The sequence below is a fragment of the Hermetia illucens genome, chromosome 4, assembly GCF_905115235.1.
Source record: "Hermetia illucens chromosome 4, iHerIll2.2.curated.20191125, whole genome shotgun sequence".
Lineage (NCBI taxonomy): Eukaryota > Metazoa > Arthropoda > Insecta > Diptera > Stratiomyidae > Hermetia > Hermetia illucens.
In genome coordinates this window covers 150,297,701-150,312,526 of record NC_051852.1, presented here as the reverse complement: position 1 = coordinate 150,312,526, position 14,826 = coordinate 150,297,701, and the positions used below count along the sequence as shown (strand labels likewise).

The window sequence follows — 14,826 nt, the reverse complement described above, 5'->3', positions numbered from 1 at the left end:
TATCACCACATGTCGCTCTGATAATAAGTTTAGTTTCTCCGCAATGCCCCTTCTTCACAGAATATTTCAGATACACGGCCTGTAGACGCTGCTGGAAGCCTTTTTGAAATCGATGAAGAAAATAATCTGTAAGATGTTGATGAAGTCAGTGCCAGCAACTCCAGAGCGGAAGCCACCTTATCCACCGTGGATAAAAATTTCGAGGTGTTCTTTTATACGTTTCAGCATTATTGTTTCTACTATTTTTACGATATCAGGAAACACGCCAATACCTCTCCCATTATCGCTCTTAAGCCAGATGCTCTTCTTTGGATACTTAAGGATCAGCCCCTTTTCTTTTCTGCACAAAACTCGTTCTTTTCACAATGACTGCGAACTGTCTTTTTTCCTATTATTATTATTTTTTTATCTGACGTTTCTCGTCACCTACTCTGTTATTCACTCTTGTAGCGAGGTCTGAACTGAGTGGAGAGCGCCGGTCATCTGTCCGCTGGTATTCGCGACAAATAAATTTCGAATGCCGCGAATCCTGCCGCACCACATCTCTACCCATACAGGCAACTCACACAACAGCATTATTCCAGCTAAAAGTGGACTTTAGGTATTTTTCGGCACGGACGTTTAGCAGCATTCATATTAATATCACAATAACATTGGCCGCTTCTAAAAGGCATGTTCAAAATACTCGTCAAGGTCAATCAAGTGTCAATAATCACCTTCGGATATCTGATAGTCAGCTTGGATATAACTATATGCCCCCCAATTCCATTTTGATAGTGTTCTTTTTTTCGTACACTCTTGATTCGAGATCATGATCACTTCCATCTCCCTTCCAAGATCAAAATAGTGATTCCTAGTTTAGACTTTACCGTTTGTTGCATAAACCTCCGTTATCTATTATGAGAACTCCATATATATACCCTTGATAAGACGATGTACTTTTTGGATGCATTGTCCGAACCAAACAAGGAAAATTTCTCCGCAAGATAATTCTCGACCAGTCCTTCCAATTATCTGGGAAAACTTACCTCATCCAACACGGCTTTGATTTTTTGTTTTTTGTTGACTGATTCCGGCTCTTGCCAGGACCACAACCATGCTTATTGCATCCACCGTAGAATGGGTACATCGAAACCCATATTGACGCTCGAACAGAACATTGCTGTTTTCAATTATGGACAGAAGCCTATTGTAAATGACTTTGGCAGTAGGACAATACGGTGTTATGGGGACTGGTGACTTAGTAAGTTTGCGTAATAATACCAATTTTTGCTTTTGTTTCCATTAAACTGGGAATATTCCTTCTTTCAGGCGCATCTCGAAAGTGTTCGGGAATAGGTCGGCCAACTCTGCACTACTACCTGAAGTACTTGTGACGTCTACTGAGAAGCGCGTGTCTTTTGAGAATGATGGCATAATCTATCGTGAAATTTGGACACCTCTACTACCTGAAGTACTTGTGACGTCTAATGAGAAGAGCGTGTCTTCTGAGAATGATGGCATAATCTATCGTGTAATTTGGACACCTCTCTCCATGACAGAACAAATATAAATCAATCGCGATTGCTTGGAAAAGCTTATATTTCTTAAAAGCTTTCTACTTCCAACGGGGCAGGCCGCTGGATATACTGTAAGCACTCCTTTCTTCCACTGACACTTTTTCTCAGAAAGGTAGACATCGCCTCATATTCACCGAGTATTGCACTAGGAGAAGCACAGAAGCGTCAGACGTCAATTCCTCTTACCTTCACTTTAACTTCCTATGTTTTTTTCCGCAATTTGCCAATAAACCTTCCCCTTCCCCGTTTCCCTTGTAGCATCGTTTTAACGCTACCTGTTTCTAAAGTCGACATATAACCCAGCCCACTTTCACTCTCTCCGCGGCAAACAGTTTGAGGACTGCCTTCATCAGTAAGATAATAGTTTTTCTTTTTTCGAGTCTCCATGTTCTCCTTTTGAGGTTCGCCCTTTCACTAAACGAACTTCAGCCGCCCCTTTTGCATGCTTTGTTTTCTTTGTGGTGAAAACCTTTTGCCTTTCGAGTGATTATTGGCTGATCGATTTTTCCAATACCCGCAGCCTTATTGCGTATTTATCCTACTTCCACTTCGTGATTTGAGGAAGCTTTGCCTAGCTCATATCTGCCACTCAAACGTTTTACATTATTTTCATCCTTGACGTTTCCATATCTCAGCCTGACATCTTTTATGGACCGTATGCCGTAGTCTTTCCTCTTCTTATCGAATCCATGGAGCTCCTTTATTTTATTATCGAATGCCAATCTTGGTCCTTGGTCTTTGCCCTACACCGCCCAAGAACTTAGACGTCAGAATAATATCTTTTCCGTTTTTTCTCCTACTTTTCCTTACTGTAAGGGGTCTATAGACATAATTCATGTTATTGAAAGATAAAACCTCTAAAACGTAGTCCTCAATGTCACAAAAGTAGCAATTGCAAAAATATTTTCCAAAATCAGTTCAAATTTTTCCCCGTTATCGTTACAATGAAAGATAACAGCCATGATAACTAAACCTTGTATTGGAATGTATCTAAACTTGCAAACATAGCGAAATCTTTCTTGGAATAATCAAAGTCTTCCATTTTTAGCTTATCTTGTCTGTTCTTTCATCATGAAAATCTTAAAAAAGATTTCAGTTGGTAGTATCGCTCCGTGAAATAAGGATCTTGTCTTCTTTTTTCCAATCTAATATGAGACTGTGGAATGTTTTTACGATATGTTTTCTAAGCATATCTTTTGTGTTTGCTATGAATTTCGATTTGGTGATTATTAAAAATATAGAAGGAAGATGTAGTAAGTTCACATTTTTCAGAAATATTTGGTATCAGATTAAGGACTTATCTTTTATTTCAAATAACGACAGTATTTAACAGTTACTGCAGCACCAGGCGATGTATTGCACTTTGTAGAAGAGAAGGATATTATAGAGGAAGATGCATAGGGAAAATATGTCGCTGTTTATGATATATAAAATGTGCTTTATTCAAGTGATCGAATGTTTTAACTAACAAACAACTTTAATAGAAAAAATATTGGTTATCACATATATTTGGTGGCTTTTTCTTAACATCTATGTATCTAAGTTGGAATTAAACACAATAACCATTAATATAGTGTTAATATTGACCCCTATATTGGAAATAATGGTTCAATCACACCTACGCGCCATTGTTGTTGGTTCATCAAAATATGTGTTAGCTCCCTCCATGACTTTCCGAGGAATTTACTCTACTAGTCTGCGCCACATCTTTCTCGAGCAATTCCACTGGATGATCCCAGAAGAGAACACTTTTGGTAGGGGCCTACTGCAGGATATCTACCATCTGATCCGAAAACAGTTCTCCCATTAACGACAGCTTGCTCGGAGAGGCCTCCAATTCGACTAGTGTACACAGATGTAACACGCAAGCGAAGGCCAAATGATGATCACTTTCGTCAGCGCCTTTTTAGATATGCAAAGTGTACAAATTAATAGATACTGTAAAGCAGTTAAATATATGTCCCTAATGAGAAAGTGTTTACTATTAAATAATGTCCCACCACAGTTTCGCTCTTTATCCAGTTATCCCATGGGATTTTTAGCAGTGATTAAAAAAAATTCCAGTTTTATTTTACCCCATATTACCCAGCTCTAACCTATGTACCTCACCACCAGATTGAGAACTCTTCAATGAAGCTTCCATTCTACACTACTTTGTGTTCCATCCCGCTGATGTGCTCAACAGTTGGAGAATCGCTGTTTAGTTCTATTTGAAAAGTGCGTTTAATATGTAACGTGAAGTAAGCAGGGAGGCGATAACGCTCATAGATTTCAAGCAAGCATACGATAGTATCGATAGAATTAAAACTTTATTTTGTGGGGAAATAGCAGTAGTTCAGCACTTAAAGTATAAAAGATTTTGTGTATTTCTGTTGTGAGAATATTTTCGCACATGGTGGTTCTATTTTTATGCTGTTTCTAGTTCGTAATGTTTATGCATTTAGTATGTTAGAAAATTCACCTAATATAATACAGAAATACTATGATGCCTTGAGAAATTTGTTTTCTTTACTAATCTAACCCGAAAAGAGCAAGTTTGACCTACTATAATTTTATTACTAATAGGGTGTTTTCGACCAAACTTTCCACTATCGTGCTCTATATTGTCGTTTATACATATTACAACATTTCCTACCGCTAGGATAAATTAAACGCAGATTTCCAGTATATTTTCAAATAACATAATATTCTGCCTAGATATCATATGGGGGCATCATCCTAATTTAGTTCAGATTTTTCAGCTGGGTAGATCCTTAATTTAAGTGTGTATGTTTTTGTAAATGGGGGATTTTTACTGTCTAAATGCAAATATAAAAAATTGTGTTTTAATGATGTTTGTTACTTATAGTCCTCCGAGGGTCCGATTCTATAATAGATTCGAGCTTAAATTCAAACTAATTTTGAATATACTTAAAATAAGTTATAAGACGGTGCTCTTTTACTATAACACCTAAATTTGTCTATTTTATTTTTCTATATTTACGTTTTGTTATTATAATGATTTAATTTCATTTTAATATTAATTTCAGGTAAGTTCTGCCACTATAATTTGAGGAAATGAATTTTCGTAAGTACCTAAAACAATGATCCTAAAACGCAAACTGAGAAAATTTTGACTATATTTTTAATTTTAACAAATCTAAAATGCTGTAAACACCTAAAACACTAAAAACTTCTGAGTGTAATTATGCGATGTTTCCAACGATTAATTATTTGAAATAATAAAAAACTTTTTCGTTGGTGTAGAAAAAGAAACAACAAGTTTTTTATTATTTCAAACTATAAACTTTCTAGTTACAGGGTGCATTATAAAAGTAATGCCCATTTACCGGGGAAAATAGATTTATTTATCCACTTGGTACAGACGGTTAAAATTCTTCAAACTAGTCTTCTTATTATCGATTATTATTATCGATACACCTGCGAAGATGATTCTGTCACGCTTGGAGAGCTCCCTGAAACTCCTCGACTGGAATACTTCTCAGGAAGCTTGTAACTTGAGCTTGAATTTACTCCACCGACTCCCAGTATTTTCCCTTCAGCTCTTTTTTCAGTCGGGGGAACAAAAAAGAGTCACATGGAGCCAAGTCAGGGCTGTAAAGAGACTGGGGCGTCACGGAGGTTTTGGCTGGCAACGACGAAGGTCGTGTGGCTAAGCACATTGTCGTGGTTGAGTCTGAAAACATCTTTGATGTCAGGCCAAACGTGTGCGACCAGTCGTTTCAGTCTCTTGAACACCTCCAGGTAAAAGGCTGCGTTGACAGTTTGTCCTTGCGGTACAAACTCAAAATGAACAATAACAATCAGCATTATTTTCATGCAAGATTTGCTCATGTGTGCCTTTTTGGGTTTGGGAGAAGACTGTGTGTGAGGGCCTTGTATTACCTTCCGCATTAGGATCTCGAAATTCACCCCTCCTTAAAGACATTTTGAAGCATTTGATAAATTTTCATGCTTTCTTCTCAATGCCGCACACAAAACTGATTACGTACCGCTGTTCCAGTGAGCTCTCCATTTCGCAGTAACACAGTCGATAAAGAGATTTCACGCAAAGACACATCCTAACACTCATACTGCATTTGCAAGACGCATTTGAAAGGGCATTTCTTAGTACGTAGCACGTAATATATCCATATATTATGTGAGAGTATCCACTCTCGGGTGATATTGACATTCATGGTCTTCAATTTTCAAAAAAGCAACAACTTTGACGTATTATAACTTTGTTAATAATAGTGCGATTTCCACCAAGCTTGGTAAGATCCTGCGCTATATTATAGCCTACATCACTGCGAAATTTCGTGGTACTAGGATCAACTTAGGGGGGTTTTGCAGCGAATTACTAAAAATTATAGTAATATACCATTATTAACTTTATTTGAACAGATATCGATATGAAAGGTATTTCGGAGCCCAGGCACCATATAGTGGCAGCCTCCTGATTTTTTTCAGATTTTTCAGTTTGGTAGTTTCTGAGAATGGCCCTCTTAAAGAAATGATCACTTTCAACCCCCCGCACTCCCAACCTTTCCAACAAATGTCAAATCTAAGACCAACTTCGAAAAGTACTAACCGAGATCTTTAATTTGATACCCCACATGACTATATTTGATGAACAAAAATTTTACACTCCCCTTTTGCATGTATGGGGACCCTCCCCTTAAATTCAATATAACAGGATGTAACTCACTGTATGCGTGAGCGTTCACAGTTCCCACCTTTATACCAAATTTGGTGTCAATCGCTGTAACCGTCTCCGAGAAAAATGTGTGTGACGGACGCACAGAAAGTAAACCGATTTTAATAAGGTTTTGTGTTTACACAAAACCTTAAAAATGAAAAAACACTGAATTTCGGAAAATAAAAGAGAATTTTATTTTCAACAAACAAAATGACCCGCACTTTGAGGTATGAAAAATAAAAAATTTTGTATTCTAAGTGTTTTCATTTAATTTTTTTATGAAAATGTTCCAAGTAGCTACCCACATGACTATATTTGATGAAAAAATTCGACGTAAAAGGATGGCTCAAGTGGTTAGAGCGCTGGGTTGTCGTAGCGGAAGGTAGCGGTTCAAACCTCACCGGTGGCGGAGGGATTTGTTATCGTGATTGGCTGTCAGATCAGGGTAATAAACTCGGGGGAGCGCAATGCTGACCACATTGCCTCCTACAGTGTACTGTAGTGTATCGTTACGGTCTTGAATGAAGTGCTCTAACACACTTCAAGGCCCTGATCCAATATGGATTGTTGCGCCAACGATTATTATTAAAAGGATGTAGCTCACTATATGCGTGAGCGTTCACAGTTTCCACCTTTCTACCAAATTTGGTGTCAATTGCTGCAACCGTCTCCGAGAAAAATGCATGTGACGGACAGACAGACAGTAAACCGACTTTAATAAGATTTTGTGTTTACACAAAACCTTAAAAAAGACGACTCAACCGCGCGCGTGGAGCCGTAAAACTTCGGACCCGAGTGCCGCGGTAGCAAAGGAGGATCTACGTCGGATTTCAACCTCTACCTACGTTTCCTCTGCCTTGACATCTAAGGTTGAGATTTTGGAAGATGTCCCTTATTTGAGAGTTTTGCGGAGCTGGGGAGGAGGGAAAAAGGCAGTCCTCAAACCGACAATATTATATTTGGAATTTAATTTCCTTTTTGGCAAGACCTCTAAACATAGCACGAGTCAACTAATTCTTTTTGTGTTGGGTTAGTGACACAAAAGAGCAACTTTTTACAGATATTCCGAAGAAATTATAAAAAAAAATTTTAAAATTGCTCCATCCTACTATTGAGTCAAGGCACGTGAGAAAATCTGTGTTCTGACAGGGAGATAATATTTTTGAATCGAGAAGGATTTGGGTTAGCTCTAGCCACGTATCTTCCGATTCAAGATATTATCTGGTGCAGTCGGTGTTCACTGGCAAACCTGTCGGAGGAGTTTGGCTGGTTGACAACCTCGATGGCCGTGTTGGTGCAAAAACCTAACCTCATCATACCAATATCGTCATTCCCCTCCCCATTACGAGGTATGGTTAAGTATTCAAACTTTACCATGATGATTTAAAAAAAAACCATTTTAAGGGGCCCCGCGCCACGAGTTTTCATCGGGTTCGAAGAGGGGTCATTCCCTCCTTTTTTCTCTATAAACTTTTCACTTCATCCGGGGATGGGGTTGAAAGTTCAACCTTTACCATTTCCTCCGATGCACTGTCTGTCTGTCACACGCAATTTTCCCCAAAACGGCTAAACCGATCCGAACGAAATTTGGTGGATAGATGGGAACTATGAAATCCTACGCATACAGCGAGTGACATAAATTTAGGTGGAGTTTAAAGGGGGGCCCCCGATACATGGAAAGCGGGGATTTAAAAAAAAATTTTACTGGATATAGTCGTGTAGGGTATCAAATGAAAGGTATCGATTAGTACTTTCCGAATGTGGCATTAGTTTTAGGGTGAATTGCACAGTGCGCGAGTAACGAGTCAAAATGTACGCACTTAAAGTGAAACAGCATTCATTATCAACACAAAAATCTGAACAAAATCAGGATGGTGCGCTTAGATAAAATCTAAACCTTAAAATATGTCCCATTCCGATGTCTGCTTAAATAAACTTATTAATAGCATATTACCAACTTTTAGGAATTTGCTGAAAAACCCCCCTTAAGTTCATCCTAGGAGTACTAACTTTGCACTGACATAGAGGACTGTCTCGTGCATACACATTCCACATCTTATGGAAATCCGACTGTTCGTATCAAAGTTATAGCAGTGCAAACTTATCAATTTCCTGCGAATTTATCGCAACCTAAGCCGTACAAATAAGATGCTGATATCATAATTAACGAGAATAATTGACATTCGAGTGAAATATTAAAATTCCATTCATGAAGAATCTACTTCTCCCTAGCCCTTTTTAAGGTTTTGTGTAAAACAAAATCTTATTAAAATTGGTTTACTGTCTGTCTGTCTGTCCGTCACACGAATTTTTCTCGGAGACTGTTGAAGCGATTAACACCAAATTTGGTAGAAAAGTGGGAACTGTGAACGCTTACGCATACAGTACGTTACATCCTGTTACGTCGAATTCAAGGGGGGTGTACATTTTTTTTTCACCAAATATAGTCATGTGGGATAACAAATGAAAGGTATCGGTTAGTACTTTCCGAAGCTAATCTTAGTTTTGACTTTTGCTGGAAAGGCGGGGAGTTCGGGGGGTTGAAATTGATCATTTCTTTAACGGACGCATTCTCAGAAACTACTTAACCGAAAAATCTGAAAAAAGTCAAGAGGCTGCCTCTGTATGGTGCCTAGGCCACCAAAACCCTCCATACAGATGCCTGCTCAAATAAAGTTAATAATAGTACATTACTATAATTTTTACTAATTGGCAGGAAAAGCTCCCATAAATTCCTCCTAGAATCACGAAATTTTGCAGCAATGTAGGCTACAGCATAGATCATGATCCTACCTAATTTGGCACTATTACTAATAAAGTTATAATAGGTTAAATCTGTCGCCTCTATGCAAATTCAAGACTTTGAATGTCATTATCACTTGAAAGTGGATATTCTCACATAATATATGCATATATTACGTGCTGTATACTAATGGGACAAATGCACACTCAAATCTCTTTATATGATAATATGATAGAAGTACACAAAACCTTTCATACCTGAAGCGTTTAGCTTCTGGTTTCCCGACTTGTTTCTTATTAGCTTAAGGGGAGTGTAACGTTTGTAAATTTTTTTTCTTTCTTTTTTTGTATTTAATTTTCTAAATGGAGAACCTTCCAAGAATATCGAGTGGAAATTTCAGATGAATCCAAATGAAACTGAGGAAGATACAGCGGTTCAAGCAACCACATTTTATTCCAAATTCTTCCTAATGTTCCAAACTTCCAAGGGCTTTTCCCACGACTCACGTTTTCAAAGTCGGTGGCCCAATAACTATAAAATGAATGCATTGATCTTTTTGAAATTTTGAACACTATTTATGTACATAATTTACGAGGTAATGTTAGAGACTTTTTTTTCAAATTTATTAATATTTTTTTAATTTGTCAATAACAAATTAGGCGATTTTTTTTTCCTCACAAAAATCGCGTTTTTTATTCCAAAGTGGTCCCGAAAGTGGAAAATCGGATTTTTTATGGTGTGAATACACCGATGGAATTGAAAAACGAAATAAAATCGTCTTTTTGAAATTTGTAATATAGACTAGTACCTTAAGGAGGGGGCGCAATTCTTTAACGGAGTCAGAAAAGGGATAGCTTAGATATTTACAGGGTAGGGCTACACATTTAAACTTTACCATGATGATTAAAAAAAAATAAGAATCAGATCCCAAAAAAAATGTACAACCCCCTTTTGCATGTATGAGGACCCACCCTTAATCTCAACGTAGAAAGATGCCACTCACTACATGTGTGTGTTTTCAAAACAAAAGACCTTTAAGGGATTGTCATTTTTTAAGAGGTGTGACCGCCACAAGTACTCCTCGGGTCTAAAGCGTCCATCTATTTTCCAACCCCTCCGGGGATAGACCTTTTTTCCCTTTTTCTGCATTGAGAAATTTTGGGCGATATTAGTTCTAAGCTTCATTTAAAAGTAACTATACAGTATGCAAAAGTAACCGTAGATTGTCTGACAATACAGAAGTACAAGGGATATAAGTGCATTTCCCTGCTATAACTTTGCCACAATCTGTACAGCTTGTTCTAATGAGTTTTATTATTATTTTTCCAACACTTTGAGAACCACAAATTTTCAACTAAACTTCACTTCAATTCGCCCAAGTTCCAAATGTATCTCGTACAGTATCTGTATCTCTATACTGACTGCGGCGAAAAATCATCGTACCTCACTCAGTTTAGTTCCACGAATCTCATGTATTTGACGTCTCTAGAGAGTATCTAAAGTAGAAGAAAATCAGTATATTTTCTTCGAGATCTTGTCATTCACATCCAGAAATAAAATACCTAAAATCACGGATACATAGTGAAGGCTATTCGAGTGCTCTGGTGTGTACAATTCAAGTGTTTACTATTGTTCTACAATTGCAATTCTTACAAATTGTGCTCTAAGTTCTGAATCTAATTTAACATTTTCACGTCGTCTATGGAAGGAAATTCTCTAAAGTGAACATGCGTGTAGTGAACGATGATGTCATGACACCCTACCGCTACAATTACTAACGGCTCCGGAATATATTTTGACAATACTAGAAAAATGTTCTATTTTTTTCTGAAAGTATCTTTGAGATACTTTTTGCTTGGGGCAACGTCGTCGCGTTGACGGGCTTTCATGTGGTCTAAATATAATACGAAGATGTCGAGATGAAATATTGATAAGTTGCTACTGAAAGATTCTATATTTCAATCTATCTTGTGTCGTACGAAGGGAATGGTTGGCAGATTGTTATAATCATTCCAACTTGTTTCGAAACAGATTTTTGTTTATATTTACAAACAAGTAGATTATCTGTGGATTGCTTCAAAACATTGTTATCAGTTTATTACGTATTAAGTTCGGCGAGAGATAAATTTTGTACGAGTTCATGTGACCTCGAAATTATGGATACGTAGTCGATTCAAGACATATCTGAGGTTAGGAATTTCAGGTGTGAGATAGACACGTCTGTGACGTCACCGTTGTGTCATCAAAATTCACAGGTAGTCTCTGGTGGTAGGGGTGCGGTCGCACTTGGCATAAGATTAATGATGAGTAGTTCACATCGATATTTGTTGCCTGCTTTTCGAAAAGTTTAACTGGAAATTAGGCTGATTACTTCAAAGTTTACTGATTTCATCCAAATTCAGCTACATTTTTCGTAACAATGTTACTAAGCGCTTAGTCAATCTGTAATAAACATTATTTTGCTCATTTTTGCCAAGATTTTAATTAATAGAGACCCAGGTGCACAACTAGTGCTTCTAGAGGATCTTGAAATTCTTACTACATCTAAACCTCCTGGAGTCATAATACGATAATCATCTATCGTCCGACATACTGTAGTTTACTCACCTGTTGATTATATAAATATCGACAATTTTCATAACCAAAATTTGAATCGAACTATTCAACCCTAATTAGCGGTATTCGATTCGAATCTATTCAGTATTTAGACAACCGAAAAGTTTAAACAACAATATGTGAAGTCTGAAGTATCTTTTAGGTGACTCGGTTATTTGTTGTCTTAGATACATTCGTTCAACGGGGGCAAATATTTGATCATCTTATTAGAGGAATTAGAACGGATCATGAATCACAGATTCCGAACATTAATGTTAGTTAATTCTAGCATATCTTAAGATTTCCCTGTTTTTTTTTCGAGCATTTGCGAACGAAAGATGAATTAAAGTATTAAAAATTTAATTTAATTTCTTTTCGAGGAGTGCCAGAATTCTCACGTGGAAAAGTTAATACCGCGATGTTAATTCTGATGGCTATCCATTGTACTATAGTAATTACTAGCTAGTTTCAATTTTTATTTTCAAGTTAGTTGACTACTCCTCGACATGCAATTCACTCTCTCTGGGGCGTTCTCTCAGATAACGCGTTTAAATTCAGATATTATGTAATATGTGTGATACCAGGAATATCAAGCTTCAGTAAACTAAGTCAAGTGGTCAGGATATATTCAAAAAAATTAATGAATTGCTATAAATATGTATATACTAGAGTAATGTGAGTCAGAACAGACGATTTTCAAATCTTTATCTATGTTTGTTTAAGAAATCAAGGCCTGCCTAGTCATTGTTTCTCGAGTAGAAACATTCTCGTGAATATACGCAAATAGCATTCTTTTATGCTTATGATTGTGCTTTCAACCAACTACTTATACATATGTATAAATAAATGCATAAAGAGGCAATTAAAAAAAAATAATCAAATGGACGATTAATCATAAGGCAGTTTCCTGGATTTATTTTTTCTCTTTATAATACAATATCTCAAGATAGAAGTTGTTCTGTATAATTTTTACATTATTTGAAGTAAGCGGTTCAAATATTCAATTTGAGTGGTGATAATGTCCAATTGGAAATGTAGATTTCAATGTGGATATAGCTTGCCTTTCAAGACTTTAATAACTGAAGCTATTGGGTTTACAAATGTAACCTCGTAAATCTAATATTTGAAGAATATGTGCATTCTATCAAACTATCCGGAATGCCTCCTTAAAATTGTTTCTTTTTGACTGATCGACATCGAATGGCCCTATCAACAAAAAGAGTCGGAACGGAGCTAGCAACGAATAAGTATAGAAGTATAGAAGAAACAGTCTGTGCAATTCATCGGTTTAGAAATCATAAATCGCCAGGAGCCGATTGAATTACAGCCGAATTGGTTAAATATGGAGGCTGTCTTATACATAAAAAGGAAGATATCACACAGTGCAGCAATTAGAGAGGTATCACGTTGCTGAGTACCATCTATAAGATATTCTCCGCTATCTTACTAGGCCCGATAGCTCCATACGCCCAGAACATCATTCGCCCATACCAAAGAGGCTTCACTTCAGGCAAATCAGCAACAGATCAGATTTTCTCTCTGCGGCAAGCGATGGAAGAACTGTTGGAATATGGACACCAGTTGCACTATCTCCTCATCGACTTTAAAACGGCCTACGATAGCATATCCAGGGTAAAACTGTACATGGTCATGAGAGAATTCGGTATCCCGACGAAATTGATAAGACTGACTAGGCTGACCGTGACCAATGTGCGACGCCAGATAAAAGCAGCAGGATCACTCTCAAGACCATTCGACATCAACAACGATGACAGGGGGATGCCCTATCATGCGTCCTCTTTAAGCTGGCCCTGGAGAAAGTAATCCGTGATGCTGAGGTAAATACAAGAGCTATGATCCTCTTCAAGCCCACCCAACTACTGGCCTATGCTGACAATATCGACATCATGGGAAGAACGACCCGAGACGTACAAACTGCCTTCATCCAGATCGAGCAAGCGGCATTCGGCGCGTGATCTTGGGCTGCACATCAATAAAGGCAAGACAAAGTATATGGTGGCAACGTCAGCACCAAAAACCAACATCATCAAACGGCATTGGTCAAACGGGAAAAATAAAAATAGGAGACTACAACTTTGAGACCGTTGATAATTTCTTCTATCCTGGGGTGGAAAATCACAAACGATAACAGCTATAATGATGAAATCCGCGCACAGTTGTTGGCAGCCAACAGAGCCTATTTCAGCTTAGAAAAACTGTTCCGCTCTGAACGTCTCACCATAGGGTCAAAGCTCCTACTCTACAAGACAATGATCTTGCCAGTACTCATGTATTCCTCGGAGACTTGGTTTCTTAGCAAGAAAAATTGCGAACTTTTGGCCGCGTTCGAGGGAAAAATCCTCCAAAGAATTGTTGTCCCCCTACATGAGGATGGACGATTCCGTAGCCTACATAACAACAAAATCTATGAGCGATATCATGACCGTCAAGTTGTGGATAAAATCCACCTCAATAGGTTACGGTGGGTGGGTCACTTAATCCGTATGGATGAGGATAATCCAGCCCGGAAAGTCAATACAGGCAATATCTATGGTAGAAAAAGAAGACGACGATCCCCATATATTTTGCTGAAGCCTGCTCCCTTCGAAAGTACCTTCAACTTGGAAGGAAAAGACTCAAATCACGTAGAGTGAGATTACGGCGTTTGTACTTCACTGTATTTCAAAGACAAGGCAGCACCTCCTGATAGTATTAATCGGTAATAGTAATTCCGTGAGGAGATTAGCCAGTGGCGTGGATCACCCCGCCCACTGGGTTGAGAAAAGACGATTTTTGACATTGCTGCTTTGCTTTTTGGTTTTTACAAATATACTATATCCTCCATTTTGGTGACTGTAACTTGATTTTTGGATCGTCTCTATAATCCAAAACTCATCGCCAGCGATCGCTGTGTTGAGAAAGTTGGCATCACTGATCACAATCGCCCAATACATCTGTAATTATTGGGAACCTTGGCAGAATTTTCAGCTCAAATGAAATGGAAGGATCCAATACTAATGCTTACTTTGTTTCAAAGTTTTCTAATTTGTTTTTGCTGTTTTTTGGCAGTATTGACGTCTAACAGTTCATCTTCCTTGACAAGCAGGACTATGTCGGGTCAATATGTGTTTTAGTTTCATCCAATCATCCTCCAAGACTCTCTGCGGGTTATACTTTAATACGGATACCACTAAGTTATATTTGCCACGCGAAGTTTTGATGGAGGATATTGCGGACGCAGCTATGAC

The 14,826-nt window shown here is 37.8% G+C and overlaps 1 protein-coding gene across 2 annotated transcripts in view; it reads left to right on the top strand.

The window, feature by feature from the left end:
* LOC119656020 (calpain-A) overlaps positions 1 to 14,826 on the top strand; it is a 118,754-nt gene that overhangs the window by 38,906 nt on the left and 65,022 nt on the right. The window contains exon 1 of one of the 2 annotated variants that reach the window (XM_038062276.1): positions 10,418 to 10,587. The exons of the other annotated variant lie outside the window; for it this stretch is intronic. The gene's annotated coding sequence lies outside the window, so the exon portion shown is untranslated. Of the gene's footprint in view, positions 1 to 10,417; positions 10,588 to 14,826 lie in introns of those variants that run through there. 2 annotated transcript variants of the gene reach the window in all.